The sequence below is a fragment of the Callorhinus ursinus genome, unplaced genomic scaffold, assembly GCF_003265705.2.
Source record: "Callorhinus ursinus isolate GAN/ISIS: 27379988/994484 unplaced genomic scaffold, GSC_fseal_2.0 scaffold23, whole genome shotgun sequence".
In the NCBI taxonomy this organism is placed as follows: domain Eukaryota; kingdom Metazoa; phylum Chordata; class Mammalia; order Carnivora; family Otariidae; genus Callorhinus; species Callorhinus ursinus.
Genome location: NW_027397085.1, coordinates 5,572,959 through 5,587,383, shown reverse-complemented (window position 1 = coordinate 5,587,383; position 14,425 = coordinate 5,572,959). Strand labels below are relative to the sequence as shown.

The 14,425-nt window shown below is 44.1% G+C and overlaps 1 long non-coding RNA gene across 1 annotated transcript in view; it reads right to left on the bottom strand.

Moving 5' to 3' along the window:
* The window catches only part of LOC112839631 (uncharacterized), an 11,980-nt gene extending 10,021 nt beyond the window's left edge, over window positions 1–1,959 (bottom strand). Inside the window, exon 1 of the long non-coding RNA XR_003212257.2 lies at window positions 1,503–1,959. This is a non-coding gene — a long non-coding RNA (uncharacterized lncRNA). The remainder of the gene's footprint in view (window positions 1–1,502) is intronic.
* Between the last annotated feature and the right edge of the window lie 12,466 nt (window positions 1,960–14,425).

The window sequence follows — 14,425 nt, the reverse complement described above, 5'->3', positions numbered from 1 at the left end:
GTGTGTGTGTGTGTGTGTGTGTGTGTGTGTGTGTGTGTGTGTGTGTGATTCTGGTAAATAAAATCAACTTGAGGATAGCTGTTGGACACAGGCTAGAGCAGAACGGGCGTAAGCATTAGACACAGGAGTTTGGAGTTCCAGTTAGCGGTTACCTGTGTAACTCAAGTCTCCCCAACCTGAGGACAGATTAACAAAATTACATCAGGCCTGCCACCTCCTGATCCCACTTGTCCATGAGGGGCCCAGTTCCTATTGAATGCCCCTCCAATATTTTGATCTGTGTCAATGGGTGTAGCTACTTCTCGGCCATCTTCCACCGAGTACCACCTTCTTCCTGTGCCAGGCCACCCCCCGGGCGCCACACGCACAGCACAGCCGCATGCCATGTTTTCTCTTACTTTCCATTCTCTATCACACTCAGTTGGAGCATTCTCACAGCAGGACTGCCCCACTCCCTATATATATTTTCCAGAGTTTTAGAGGAAGATTTCCCTCTTATTTCCTACCCATGCTGCTCTCCACTGAGTCCCACGTTAGGTCCAAAAGTGCTACACCAGGAGCAGAAGTAGATGATGGTCTCACTGTGCATGGCTGAGGCTTTCCTTTAGAACTCACTGGTTCTAGCTGGCTTCTGTCCTCAAGGCTTCTGTGTCTCAGGAAATTTAGCCTCCTAGGGTCTGTGCTGTGGACTGAATGTATCTTCTCCCCCTACCCAATTCATATGTTGAAATCCTAATTCCCAATGTGGCATCATTGAAGGTGTGGACCTTGGGAGGTGATTAGCTCATGAGGTTAGGGCCCCTATGAATGGGATTAGTATCCTTGTAAGATTGCTATCTCTACTCTTTGCTGTGTGATGATACAACGGAGAGATGGCCACCTGCAAACTAGAAGCAGGGCTCTCATCAGACAGGGGATCTGCCAGCACCTTGATCTTGGACTTCCCAGCCTCTAAAGCCATAAGAAGTAAATTTCTGTTGTTGAAGCCCCCCTGTCTATGATATTCTGTTATACTAGCCCGAATGGACTAAGACCGTCCCACAAGGTTTTGTTTTGTTTTCAGATGTCTCTAGAAATGTCTGCACCCATTTAGACTTTACCTTCCTCTTCTCCTGCCCCGCTACACCTGCCTTTTAAAACTCTCCTTGCTTTTCTAACGTTCATTCATTCCATAGATTTATTTGAAGTGTATTTATTATATGAAATGTTTCTCAAGCTATAAAATGAAATCGCGTTCCACCTCCAAGCAGTGCTGAAAATGTCCTGTAACTTAAAACCTTATAACTAGAAACATTAGGCTTATGGAAAACTGGGGGACTTGTGACTATAATTTATCATGTATATTCAGTTTTAAGAGGTGATTTAAACCCAAACACTGAAATAGATTTAAAGGGTTTTATTAAAAATATTTACTCAAAAATTACACCTTAATGAAACTGCAGTATGTGTCATTTTACAGCTCCAAATTGCAAAGTAAGCCATTAAAATTTGTGGATACTTACCTAGTTCTCCTGGTGGTAAGCTCTGGGAGGAACTGAAGGTTTGCAGAAGTTGGAATGGTTCTGGGGCTTCCTGGGGGTGGCTGGGTGGGTGGGGTAGGAAAAGGAATGGGCCCCTCCTCCTCTTTTAACTTCCCTATCCCCTACCCCTTTTCTCCCTATTTTCTGTGCTGGCCTTAATTTATTTCTGTTTGCCCATAAAATATCTCCACTTGGGGGGAGGCTGGGAGATAGGCCAGGATTCAGAGAGGAAGAAAGGCATTCAACACAAATTTAATGTCTTTTGAAAGTTCTTCAACATTTTCTTCTCCCCTTGGAGACCAGATTACGTGCCGGCCCCACAGTTTCTTGTGTCACCTGGGGAGTCTAATGTGGAAATGAGAGAAGGAGGGGTTGGGCATAGATGTGCCTCTGCACCCCCACCTAATCCTTCCCTTCCATATTCTCTCCTCCCCCACTCTGGTCTATCCTCTATTTCAGCTTTTGGAAATTCAAGCAGCAACTCATCCCTGCTCAGACAAACCCCCAACAATGGGGGAGTCACTGGCCTTTGTGATTTACTTGAATCAGAACACCAGAATTCCTGTGTCTGGGTTAAAATCAGTAAGGATGGGATCATATAGGGGAAGCGAAGGGGTCAGTTTTGGGCTGTGGGGCTTTGGGAGAGAGATCTGGAGGAGCTGCCATGGCTTGTGGTCACTGGAGGTTGGTGTGAGAGCCCTGGGTCTTGGGAAGTCTTTTCTGATTTTCCCAATTCTGAGTGAGGTGTCTCTCCTACATGCTCCCCAGGTAGGTGCAGACTACATGATGCAGACTACATCCAGAGCAGCACAGCATCCCCAGCCTATAGCCCTAGCTCCTAGAAGGAACTCTTAAGATTACCTGTCTAGGAATGAAGTGGGCTGCCATATCAGAAAGATCACTGGACTAAGACTTAGAAGACATGGGGATTTCCTGTTCTAGCAATTAACAGGGCTGGACACTCAGTTTCTCTAAACCTGTTGTTTTTAAACACAAAATGATGCAATCTAGCCCATTCTACTTAGGAAATAATGGAGCAAAATGAGAACATGGATGCAAAATGGCGTTATAGACTATATAGTGCTGGTCACATATAAAATATTATTATCCAGATGAAGCTTCAGCAAATAAAGGTAGGATCCTGGCCATTCTATGTAAAACGAGTGCTGTACTTGTGGTGTAGACTTTCATAAAATTAGCTCTCTAGCCTCCAAATGAAAATATAAAATTGAATAAAATTACAATAATAAACAATTATGAAATAATAACACTTTAACATTTTGTGACTATTGCATTTAGTATGTGTTAGGAAACAATGCTAAACACTTGGCATGCATTGCCTTTTTAAAAACTCTGTGCAATCATATGAAGTAGATATTTTTATGACCCTTTTTTCTCTAGGGCTAAGAATGTCATGTGACATATGGTGGGCTGAAGTCAAGTGAGATCTCTCTGACTTTGGAGCCCAGCTCTAAACTGGACTATAAACATGTTAAATAGCCACTAGAACTAACTTGAACTTCCTTAGAAAGGAAGTCTTAACTAAAGACCTGTGTCTGAATCTTGCTACCTGTAAAATGTTAATAGTCGGTTTTCTCAAAGAACTACAAGGAATGATTGTTTCCCGAATATCAGTGGCACCCCAGGAAAGATGTGTGGTGTATGGGAGGGTGGGGTGCCTCACAGGCCAGGCCAAGCAATACTCTGTGTCTCTTGCTTTCATTAACATTAATTCTGGTTTTTACTTTTGTGAGAATCTTCTAAGGCCTAGGAGATTCCATTTGCCAAAGAGGATTTGTGTGGGCTTCAACCAGATGTTCCAGATAGCTTACTGGGAAAACTTTTAAATTAACTTCTCTACTTAGGGTGTTCTCAACCATGCAGGTGGTGTAAATTAAACCCCACACCCACAGAAAGACAAGCACAAGGCTGTGAATTTTCCAGGAAATCTTTTTTTCACCGCTCAGAACCCAAATCAAGTCATGCATATTTCTTGTCATCTCCTTTTGCCGGTACACCATTTTTTCCCCTTAATCTACACTTTGACTTTTCAAGTCCCAGATTTTGACAGGAGCCCTAGTTCTAGCTCCCCATCTGGCACAGACCTGGTCCCCTTTGTCATCATTAAAACCCAAGGGCACCAACCCCCTCATCACCACCTGCCTTGACGTTTACTTTCCACTCTGGATTGTGGCTTCCCCTCTTTATTTTTGGCATCCCGGGGTTTCCTCGACAGTCTTGTTTCTTATTATTTCCTAGCATTTCTAGGTGTTTGGTACTAGGCAGGGTTTTCTGAATATGTAGTCTGCTACACTGGCAGGAAGAGAACCCCACCAATATTTTTCCATAAGTAACATCTGGTTAACAATTAACATGAAAAGAGGAAGAAAAGAAAGAGCCTGCCACCTGAACGGGTCAGTGGCCCTACTCTTCAAAGCCGAAGTCAGGCTGTATAACAAGTTTCTTAGGAGTTCAAGGGATGGAGCGTGAAAAATCAGAACTGGTCCAAGAGATCATGAACAGAGGGGAGACAGGCATCACTGCCATCAGAGCTCATTCTGACCCGGGGCTGAGGAGAGCGTGTCTCCAGAGACCAGCTCAAGTGCGAACCACCACTGCTTCCCAGGCCTGCCTGAGTCACCCCCAGTCATCCTGTCTCCCCGGAGGGCAGAGGAGGCCCAGACAAGAACCCCAGCCTCTTGCCCTGGGGAAGATCTCTGCCATGGCCTTGAGTGCCTCCAAGAACAGGTTCTGCAAAAACACATTATATGTTCAAATGCTAAGTTTTTCTGCCCCTCTCTTTTCTTATAACAGGCCAGGAAAGAACTCAGAGAAGTTTGGATTAGCCATAGGACAGGAGAATTGAACACTTGAGTCAAATATCCAGCTTATTTGGTCACATTGCTAAACACAAGGTGGCAGTGAGTGTTCTTGGTCGAACTATTCTAATCAGTCAGTGCTGGGTGTATTTCTGAATCAGCAGATGGACTGACTTGGGCAGGATTGGTGGCGGTGAAGGTGGCAGTTGGGTAGGGGAGTGGACGGTTAGGAAGGAGAGCTGCCCTTCAGACTGACAGCTGAGCTGTGCTTACTTCATCTTGCACACAGTCACACGTGAAGCTCACTTACCTCACTGAACTCTTCTTATTTCTTCCTACATTGGATTGTCATCTTTGTTATTAAATCTGGGTCACACTCGGCATGCTTATTATTGAACAGCCACCTGTCTTCAGCTGGAGGAGAAGAAATGCCTCCACCAAATTAATCAGCCCCTGGTGATTGGTCCTGGGGGCACTTGCCATGTCAGACATACTTCCCCAATGGAGACCAAATTCAAATTTATCCTAGAGATGGGAAACTTTAGACTTCAAAAGGGCAGTGCTCTTAGAGTTTACATTTTTTCCTCATTCCTTTAGAGCTGCCAGTTCTTTAGCCACTGAGAATCTGCTTTGTATTTTAAATTCATAGTACTTTGGTTAATTTTAAGACTGGAAGTTGTTTTTTTTTTTTTTCTCCTTACAGCTTTCAAACCAAGGTCCAGAAAGGTCTGGTGATGTGCCCAGGATCACACTGCACACTTGAGGCAGAGTCTCTCATTCCTAGAGCAGTGTTTCCCCTTATCCTCAGTGCTTCCCATAAGATGGGAACAGACAAAGCAGATGAACATCTGGGAAATATCCTCCCTGCCCCCCCCACCCCCGACACCCAGCCAAAGTAGTGGAAGGAGTGGTTAGGGGGCCTTTCTTGCCTGCTGCGGATTCACTATAAATACTTGCCGAGTAGAGCCTGCACCCTGGGCTCTGTCCTTAAATCTCCAGCCTAACACATGCCATGTCTGGTGAGGAGCTTAAAGAAACAAACACTTGTTTTTGATTTTCTTCATAGGATCAGATCACTCCGGCAACTTATAAAGAGGGGACTATCGTTTTATAGGCAGGTAACTTCTCCAACTCTTGCTCCTTCCTCTGCTTCAAAGGATGTCATAGCAACAGGGCCCATGCCTATAGGTGCTCAAAGACCTTCATGTTAACTTTCCTGGACATACAACCTCAAAATCGATTCTTCTTTGAACCCAGGTCAGAGAAATCTAAACTGCCTAGAAAGTAAAAACAAACAAACAAACAAACCGTGAACCATCTCTTCCAGCCTTTGGGCCCCTATGATATTGGGGACTCATTCTTTATCCATCTCTGGGAAGAGGGGATTCCCAGTTTTAAAGAAAGCTCTGTTGTAAATATCTGGAAATTTTCTTCCCAGCCTCTGGATCCTCCAAGCTATGTTGGAGGCAGGGCTTGCCTGGGATCTCAAAGCAGAAGCAGTTCAGACAGGTCCTCTTTCAGCTGCTGGAGTGTGGGGTTGGATGCAACTGCCCTGGCCTTTGAATCTCTAGTGAGTGATGCAGAGAAATATGGGGGTGCTTACAGGTGAGTGCCGGCAGTCCCAGCAATGTTAGGAGTTGCTGAGTGTTGGGGACTTCCTGGAGAGCTGCTGTGACATCAGACCCTTCTGGCAATGACCTTGGCTGTGCTTTCAGGACCTGGCTTCCCTTGGCACCTGTATACCATCTACATCTAAGCCTAGCTCTGCATGGGGCCTGCTCATTGATTTTGCAAGTTATCCAATCTCCTTCCAAAAAATTCCTTTCCTGCTTCAGCTAGCTAGAAACAGTTTCTGTTGTTTGCAACCACAGATCCTGACTAACCCTGTCTCCTTAAAATTGTTTCAATGGGTGGGGGGGGGATTTTGGTGGTGAGCTATGCTCATGGCATCTTATTAAAAGGGAGCATGAATGTGAAAGCTTCATGATTGAGGTTTGCAGGACTTTGGCTTCTCCAGCTGCTGGCAGTGGGGACAGGAAAGGAGGTCATTTATAGTCAGCGGGGGGCGGGGGGGTGGTCTATGTTAAATCACCCATGTGACTTCTGCTACAGCTCCCACACCCGTTAAGTTAAAAACAGGTACTGACAGGCATCCTGTAGATTTTTCCAGCTCTGCCCTCCCTCTCTCTCTCTCTCTCTGGCTCTCCTTGCTAGTCAAAGTCAGGCCCCACAGCTGGATGAAATAAAATGGTTATATTGGGAGGCCTTAAAATTAGCATAGCTCAGTATGTTTTCAAGTTGAGGCCCTTCCCTGAGTAGAGAATGGAGGCTTTTTCTCACTTGCTCTGCCACAGCCGCTGGGATAAAGTCAGGAGCAGTCTGCTCCAAGGGCTCCCCTGAACCAGACCCAACACTCTCCTTCCCCATCCCTTCCAAATCCAGTCACTACTACACCCACCATGTACCACAGTGAAAGACAAGCCCACTCCATCAATGGCACATTATCATGTGGCTTTCCATTTTTCTTAATCACCTTATTCCTTTGCTCTTCCAAAGTTGAGGATAAATTATTCAACAAGTCTCCTGGGGTTAACTTTATGAGAACCTAAAGCCAGTGCCCATCTGCTATAGGTTAGGATAAGCCAAATGCTGAAAGTTAATCCTTCTTGTTCCACTCTGGAAAACACCCAGCCATGCACACACACGTGTGCACACGTGAGCAATCACAAACTCACACACCCTACGACAGCACCTCCCAAACCACATGGCCCAAGCAGTAAAACATCAAGGCTTGAATCACCCTACCCAGGCCAATAAAAACTTTCCTTTGTGCCCTCATATAGTTGAGCTTGTGCTTGGAAAGTATCCCCCACGTGCCTGGCTCTGTGATTGAAACACTGTCATGCCTTTCAGACAAGGGACTAGGTTCTATTTAAACATTCCTTTGCATCTACACCTTCCTGACACACGCATGGAAGTGTGGAATATCAGAGATGAAAGGGCACATCTATGAAATATATAATACACATACATTCCTATTGTATAGTTTTATAATGTATTAATTCTACCACCTTTAATTTCAGCTTAAGAGGTAAAGATCAGCTAATGCAATAGTTTTCGATCTTTTGGCTTTGAAGCTTGACTTTGACATATTCTTAAAAAGGAACACCTTTTTAAGCCAGAGCTCAGTTTATGTGTAGAATGAGGACTAAAAATAGTGCCTACCTAATAATATTACTGTGACAACTAAATGCAATATCCAATGAAGTCTTAGCACAGAGTCTGACAAACAGAAAGCCAGGAAAATGGTAGCCATCATTGTTGTTATTCATTCCAAATAGATTCTATTTTGAAGGAGTTAGCCAACGAAAATGCATTTATGAATTAGTAATGAATTCACTCTCCCCACTTTTTAGTTTTCAGACATATTAATTTCACCCCATTAGGACTTCCCATCTGAGAAATCAGTTGCCATAACTTCAGTAAAAGGTAAAGACTGCTCTAATTCAGTTTAACTTAAGCAACCTTTTTGTCAATGGGTGATAAACATTAGAATTTTAAAAATATTTTTGATATGGCTATTTATATAGCACTGGCCTAAGGCAATTTATTTTTTTAAAAGAAGAAACTGATGTCCAGAGGAGGGACTTTGCCTTAGGCCACGAGGCAAAATAAAGACCCTGGGTTTCCAACCACAAGGCCAACTTCAGTCTACTTCATCTGGCATCCAACTAAAAACCTATGGCCTGATTTCAAACTACTTGTGGGCACATTTATACGTCCTAAATCAGGAAGTTTGGTGGAGACCCACTGGGTTGTATGTATAGCAAGTCACCCCTATTGCACCCCCAGCTCTTTTTGGGAATTGCTCCTCTCCACCTGTCCACCACCATGGCTCTTGGTGACCGTGTTTGTAGGATATGAATCAACCCCTGGTCATAGGTCCAGGGTGGGCACCAGGCCCACCTTGGGCCAGTAGGAATACTTCTTCTTAGGAATATGGAATGAAGTGGAGAAAGTCTTTTATAGGTAGATAGACACCATTATTGGTTATGTTTTCAATGGTGCTGTCCATAAACGCAGAGAAAGCCAGGGTGTAAAAAGAAAATGCATTCACCATGAGGAGGAGATAGAAGAGTCAGATTCCTTATGGCTTTTACCTCAGAATCTCCTTTATTTTGAGGTCTGCTGCAGGTTTGCTCTTGGGCTTTTGGAAACATTGTTGCATACGTTCTTTCCTGGTTTAAGCCAGTTTGAGTCATTTCTCAACTCCCTGCACACCCACGGGGGTTACATTCCAGGAGGGGGAGCGCTGGGAGATCAACACTGTATTGCCCATTAGAATATCTTCTCTATGGAGAGATGATTTTTCTCATCATTAGTAATAGCTCTTCCATGCCTCAGATCTCTTGAAGGCATGGCGTGCCTCTGGCCAGGGTGTCTGAAACTACCAGGTCAGACCTCCCAACTGCTATATTTCCCTTGCAAATGTCTAAGAATTTGTGCCAGGCTCTGACAGCCTTCTGCTCTTCCTCACCACTTCTGACCACCATTGCCCTGAAGGCACCTTGCGCTTCCCTAGAACTTGAATCTTACCATCTGGTGGAATACTCTTTGCTTTCATTTGGCAGCTATGGTTCCAGCACTTGTGCATCTTCCGTCAGCCATCTGGGATCAAAACTGCTCCCCTGGAACACAAGATGAATGGCTGAAGAGAGATCATAGTGATGAGCAAATGGCATCCATTACATGACACCCTCAACTCAGGAGTGCAGGGGAGAGCACATGTCCCCACTGAGAGCATAGAGGAGTCTGCATGGCAGGTTCTGCCTAGTTGTGGAGCTTATGCCAGTTCTCAGAGTTCAGGGAAAATACATAGTAACAATTACCAAATTGGAGTGTTAAGTGTGAATATGTAAATAAGTGTATGTATATGTACACGTTTTAAGGAAGATACTTAAGACACACGTATCATTTTAACAAATCAGCCCTGCGCAGCCTGTGGGGGAATACGTGCATTTGCAGTCCAAAACATGTTTACTTCTACAGGAACTACGAAAGTTTGTTAAAAGCTATGAGAGATATTTGGGCTTGCTCACTTAGCAAATGTTTCCTGGTTGCCTACTATGTGCTATGTGGCAATGCACAAAATAAATAAAATTCCTTGCTATTTTGGGGTTTCTATCTGTAGGCAGGAAAGCCCTAATGGAAATACTAGCAATGGAAACTAGTGATAAAAGTGTCTGTTCGGTGCCTTTGATTCCATTGGGTTAATGTGCTTTTTATACATTATTTCTCACATTCTACCAGATGATGAACTCCGTAAGTGAAAGGACCGTGTTTCTTTTTATTCATAATTCTCCCTCTACTGCCTGACTCATAGTTGGTCCCAGTAAATATTTATTGATGAAGTAAATAAATTATCCCCCGTAAATCCTGTGAGGTTGGTATTATTATGCCCATTTAAAATTGTAATGTAAATTGAAGATCAGATGGTAGAGGATTCATCATGTGTAATTTGGCCCAAATCACACAGCAAGAAGAGCTAAGGTTCAAACCCAAGTTTTCTAATTACACCAAAATACTGCTTTTGCACGCATCAGTTGACTAAAAATGTCTTGGAGCTCAGGTCACTCTTTACTATAAGCTGGGCCTTGGGGGGATGAACATTACCTAACGCTTTCAGTCCTTGGGATACTATTCTACACTAACAAGAGGCATGATCCCTGATGAAAGTGTTAACTTTGTGTTGCGTGCATGTTCCAGGCGTCACCAACCCAGCCAGGGACTACCAATGAGCTGTGGTTAACGATAATGACCCAAAGCCCCTACTTTTGCCCCCGTCTGCAGCCTCTTCCAGCATCTCTTTCCTTAAAACAAGCCAGCCACCACTCTACTGACTCCATGGCCACCAGGTGTGCACAAACACTTCTTGAATTTCTCAAAGATCAGCTTATGTAGACCTTGAATCCATCTGCGAGTTGGTCCACAGCCACCCTGGGACAACCACAGGTTTTACCTTCTGCCAGAGCTTTGTCTTGTCAACTTCTACTGTATGAGCAGTTGTGGGGGGTTCTCCTACTGATGCTGCTGTTATTGGTGCCTTTTAGGAAGATGAGGACGATGACTCCATTCTCCCACAGCTTGCAGCCCTGAGGGCCCCAGACTGAGCTGGTTTCTGTGATGAGGTCAGGAGAATGGCCCCACAGCCACCGCCATTACGTAACCTGACCCTGAAGTAGCGCTTATGGTCCTGGGTCTCAAAACATCTCTCCTTCACATCCAGCCAGGTACTCTCTCCCTGTGAGTCCACATCCAGGCAGAGGAGGCCTGGAGTGCAGAGACCCTCACATGTGCTCAGATGGCAGAGTACTAGGAAGACATAGTGTTCTTTGTGGGAACCTGTCAGTCACTGATCTGTTAAACTCGGAGTAACTGAGTACTATGATTTTGCTAAATGAAATACATCTTGGATTCTCACCCCAACAAGGAGTTGCAGACTCCCGAATTTACGCACATACACACAAGTACACACAAATTCCTCACAGGGGAGGAGATGCAACTCATTAACTCTGTGTATGTGTACACATGCACAGGCAGGAGAGAGACGGGGCGGGGGAGGGAGGCAAGGAGGATGGGAGCGAGAAAGAAGACACAGAAAGAGACTGAATTGCTATGGACTGTCCACGTGTGGCAGGCCCAGCCCTTGGAACTCCATTGTTTTGAAGGAGCCCAGTTGGAAAGCTCTAGGAAATAGCTGAGTCTGAGAGTCATTCAGGTGCCCGGGTGAGTGTTTACTGGCCCTCAAACTCCATGCAGGGTCCTTCTCAGTCAGTCCCTCAGTTCCTCAGTAACACAGCGTGCTTATACTTGAGGCTCTATTGGTCTTCGTCCAGTTTTAGCCTCCTGATATTCCCACTGAACTTGGTAGGCCAGGGCAGAGAAAGCTTTGGGGTAAAAGCAAACGTTTTAGAGAGGGAAATGCCAAGAGGGGAGGTTTATTAGGTGGGAATAAGTTTATGATACAGCTCAGGACCTCACAGTGGTCTGTGTCTACAAGGGTGGCACTGTAATTACAAGGAGTTTTAAAGGGAACATTCCAGCCAGGAATAATATAATTTCAGTCTTTTCTCCAAGCTTCTTAGTGCCTATACATATGAACTTATTAAGCCCTACAGACGCCCAGCATGGGCTGTAAGTATCATTGTATCTTTCAGGCAATAAAAGGAGCTGTGGCCACAGAGAGTGTTGCCTCTGTGTTCCCAGAGTTACCCACCAGCTCAGTGATCCTCCAGGGGTGGTCCAGGCCTCCCTGGTGGTCTGCGTGGACTTCCAGGGGTCTATGGCTTGATGTGGAATAGTCACGCTTAATCAAGAACATTGTCTCTGCTTATGCTCCAGAAGAGATTTATAATTTACTTATGCTCCATCTCCTGGCAGTTTGCCATGGTTTAGTACCATTCTTCTTACTTCTTCTTGTGACATTTTCCATGCCCACCCTGTGACTCTGTTTTACGATGCTAAGTTATTGAAGGTGTTAGGTAGCCTGAGTGTCTCCTTCTGACAAAGTAGCCCTTTACTCTAAAGGGGTAGCTTCTCTGGTTCTTTCTGGCTTTGGCTTAACATAATACCCTGTGATGCCGAATTTCAGCCTGGTAACTAGGTGGGGCAGTGTTCAGAGTTTATCTCCTGTTTAATGACAGTTGTTTTTCTCCTCTGAAGGCAGGTGTTAGTTGTCAATATATCATCCAGACTGTGCTACTCTCCTGCCTAGTAAAAGACCAAGAAAGGAAACCATGAAAAACAGAGAAGTTATTTGTAGGTCAAGGTTTGTTATTCAGCATCAAGGTTTCATTTTAGTAGAGAGCCGGGGAAAAGAATGTACACATGCCCACCCAAACAGTTTATTAATCAGTGATTTGTTTTCTTTTGTTATTGGCTGCTATTTCAAAGGCTCTGGCAAGTAAACAGAGTGAAAATTTCTTTAAAGCAGTAACTCTTTGCAAAATTTTACATTTTAAATGGAAGTTTCTATCTATTGGCTCAATTTTCCAATAAAAGAACTTTTAAACCACAACAACCTGAGATCTCCAGAACCTTTTTTTTTTTTTTTTTTTTTTTAACATTTTTGGGCTGTTTGTTTGACAATAAAATTTCACATCTGGGCTGACAAGCCTGGTGCCAAGTTTTAACTTAATGCAATTTTAAATGGCAGAGCTGTTATGCTTAAGGAAGCAAGAAGACTCAGGCTTCTAATGGAATTGCTTGATTGCCTTTCACCTGTAGCTTGCTCACATAACGACAGTGTAGCCCTGCTTAGTGACCAGTGGACTCAGATTCCTGCTGTATACCATCTTTCTAGAGAAAACACAGTGCTTTTTAATTCACTCTTCATCATTTAGTTATCAGGCAGGGCCCAACTATCTGGCTTCTTCCATTTATATCATCTGTGCTAGTAAGTGCTTCCCGTAAGCCTAGATGTGAGACTCAGCTCAATGGTGATCCAGTTTATTCAAACTAGTCCTCCTTCAGAAGGCTACTACTCCCGTATTAATTCCTTATTGCTTTTCTTTCCTGTGTACACCGATAGTACTTCATTCAAAACAGGAAACCCCAAAGTATATAACCATTCAAACATGATCAAGTTTTATTATTTCTTGCTTATATCAAGTCCAAAATATGCTCCCAATTGGTGGCCTGTTCTGCTTCAACATGTGATGCTAGGGCCCAGGGTGACTCTGCCATCTGTCTCACCTGTCCCCTCTATACCTACCCAGGTTAAGGAGGAAGGGTAGAGCAACTCATAGCTGGCAGGTGTCTGAGGGCCAGGGCCAGAGAATCACATCTCATTTCTGCCCACATTGCTTTAATCCGAAGAAGCAAAGGGGTAATAGGAAATGGACCAGTGAACCACGAGCTGGTCTCTGCCTCACCTAGCACTTCATTCTAGGGCACCCCCTTCCCACTTCCCTCTAGCACAGGGCCTGTTACAGAGGCACGTCTACCCTTCGTACCAACCGTGGTCTTTGGGAGAATGAATGGATGAATTTCAACCAGAAGAGGCATAACGTGGACGTGTTTGATGAATCTTGGACTTCCTCGTTGTAAGGACAGACTGTGAAGCTGAGCATCCGCTGTTAGGGCCATCTTTTGCAGAACAGAAAAACAGGATTTTTCTCTTCGCTAATTATCGTATGTGCTTGTCGTAAAAATTCAGAAAAATCCTAAAAATATTTTAAGGAAGGAGATAAAAACCACCCATACTCTCTTTTTCTGAGAGATGCTAAATTTTTTCTTGTTTATATACTCTGACGGATTTCTTATGTGCATGTAATTTAAATTTGTGTTCACAAAACTGAGACTGTACAGCATATACTATTTTACAGTTTGCTTTTCTACTTAACAAGATACATTATGAACATCAATCCATGGAAATAAATATAGATCTGCATCATAATTTTTGGCTACATATTATTTGATTCTATAGATGTGTATGAGAAAAATTACAGAATACACTTAGCTTAGCTGAACAGGTATGAACTGGGTGGTCAAATGAGACCTGGATTATGTTATTTTATTTATCAGTTTTATTTGCAGGGCAAGATACACTATCTTGCTCATGGCACATGACCAGTAGTGTTTTGATTAAGCTGGCCTCAGCAAGATGGAAGTGCCTCTCAGACTTTCGTGTGCAGACAGATCACATGGGCATCTTCTTAAAACACAGAGATTCAAACATTCATGAGGTGTAGATGAGCCTTGAGATCCTACAATTTCAACAAGCTTCTGGATGACGCCCACATTGCTACGCATTGAAGAGGAAGGATCTTACCTGGTGGTTCTCAACCGGGGGTGATTTTGCCACCTGGGGATCTGGCAATGTCTAGAGATATTTTGGGGGGTTTAGCTATAGTAGCTTTTGAATTGGAGGTGGGGGGCAGGAGTGCTATTGGCATCTAACAGATGGAGGCCAGGGATGCTGCACCTCATCCTACAATGTGCAGAGTAACCCCCACAACAAAGAATCCCCTGGCCCGAGTTGTTAATAGTGCCAACTGTGGAGAGACTGATCTAGCCTTTCACATC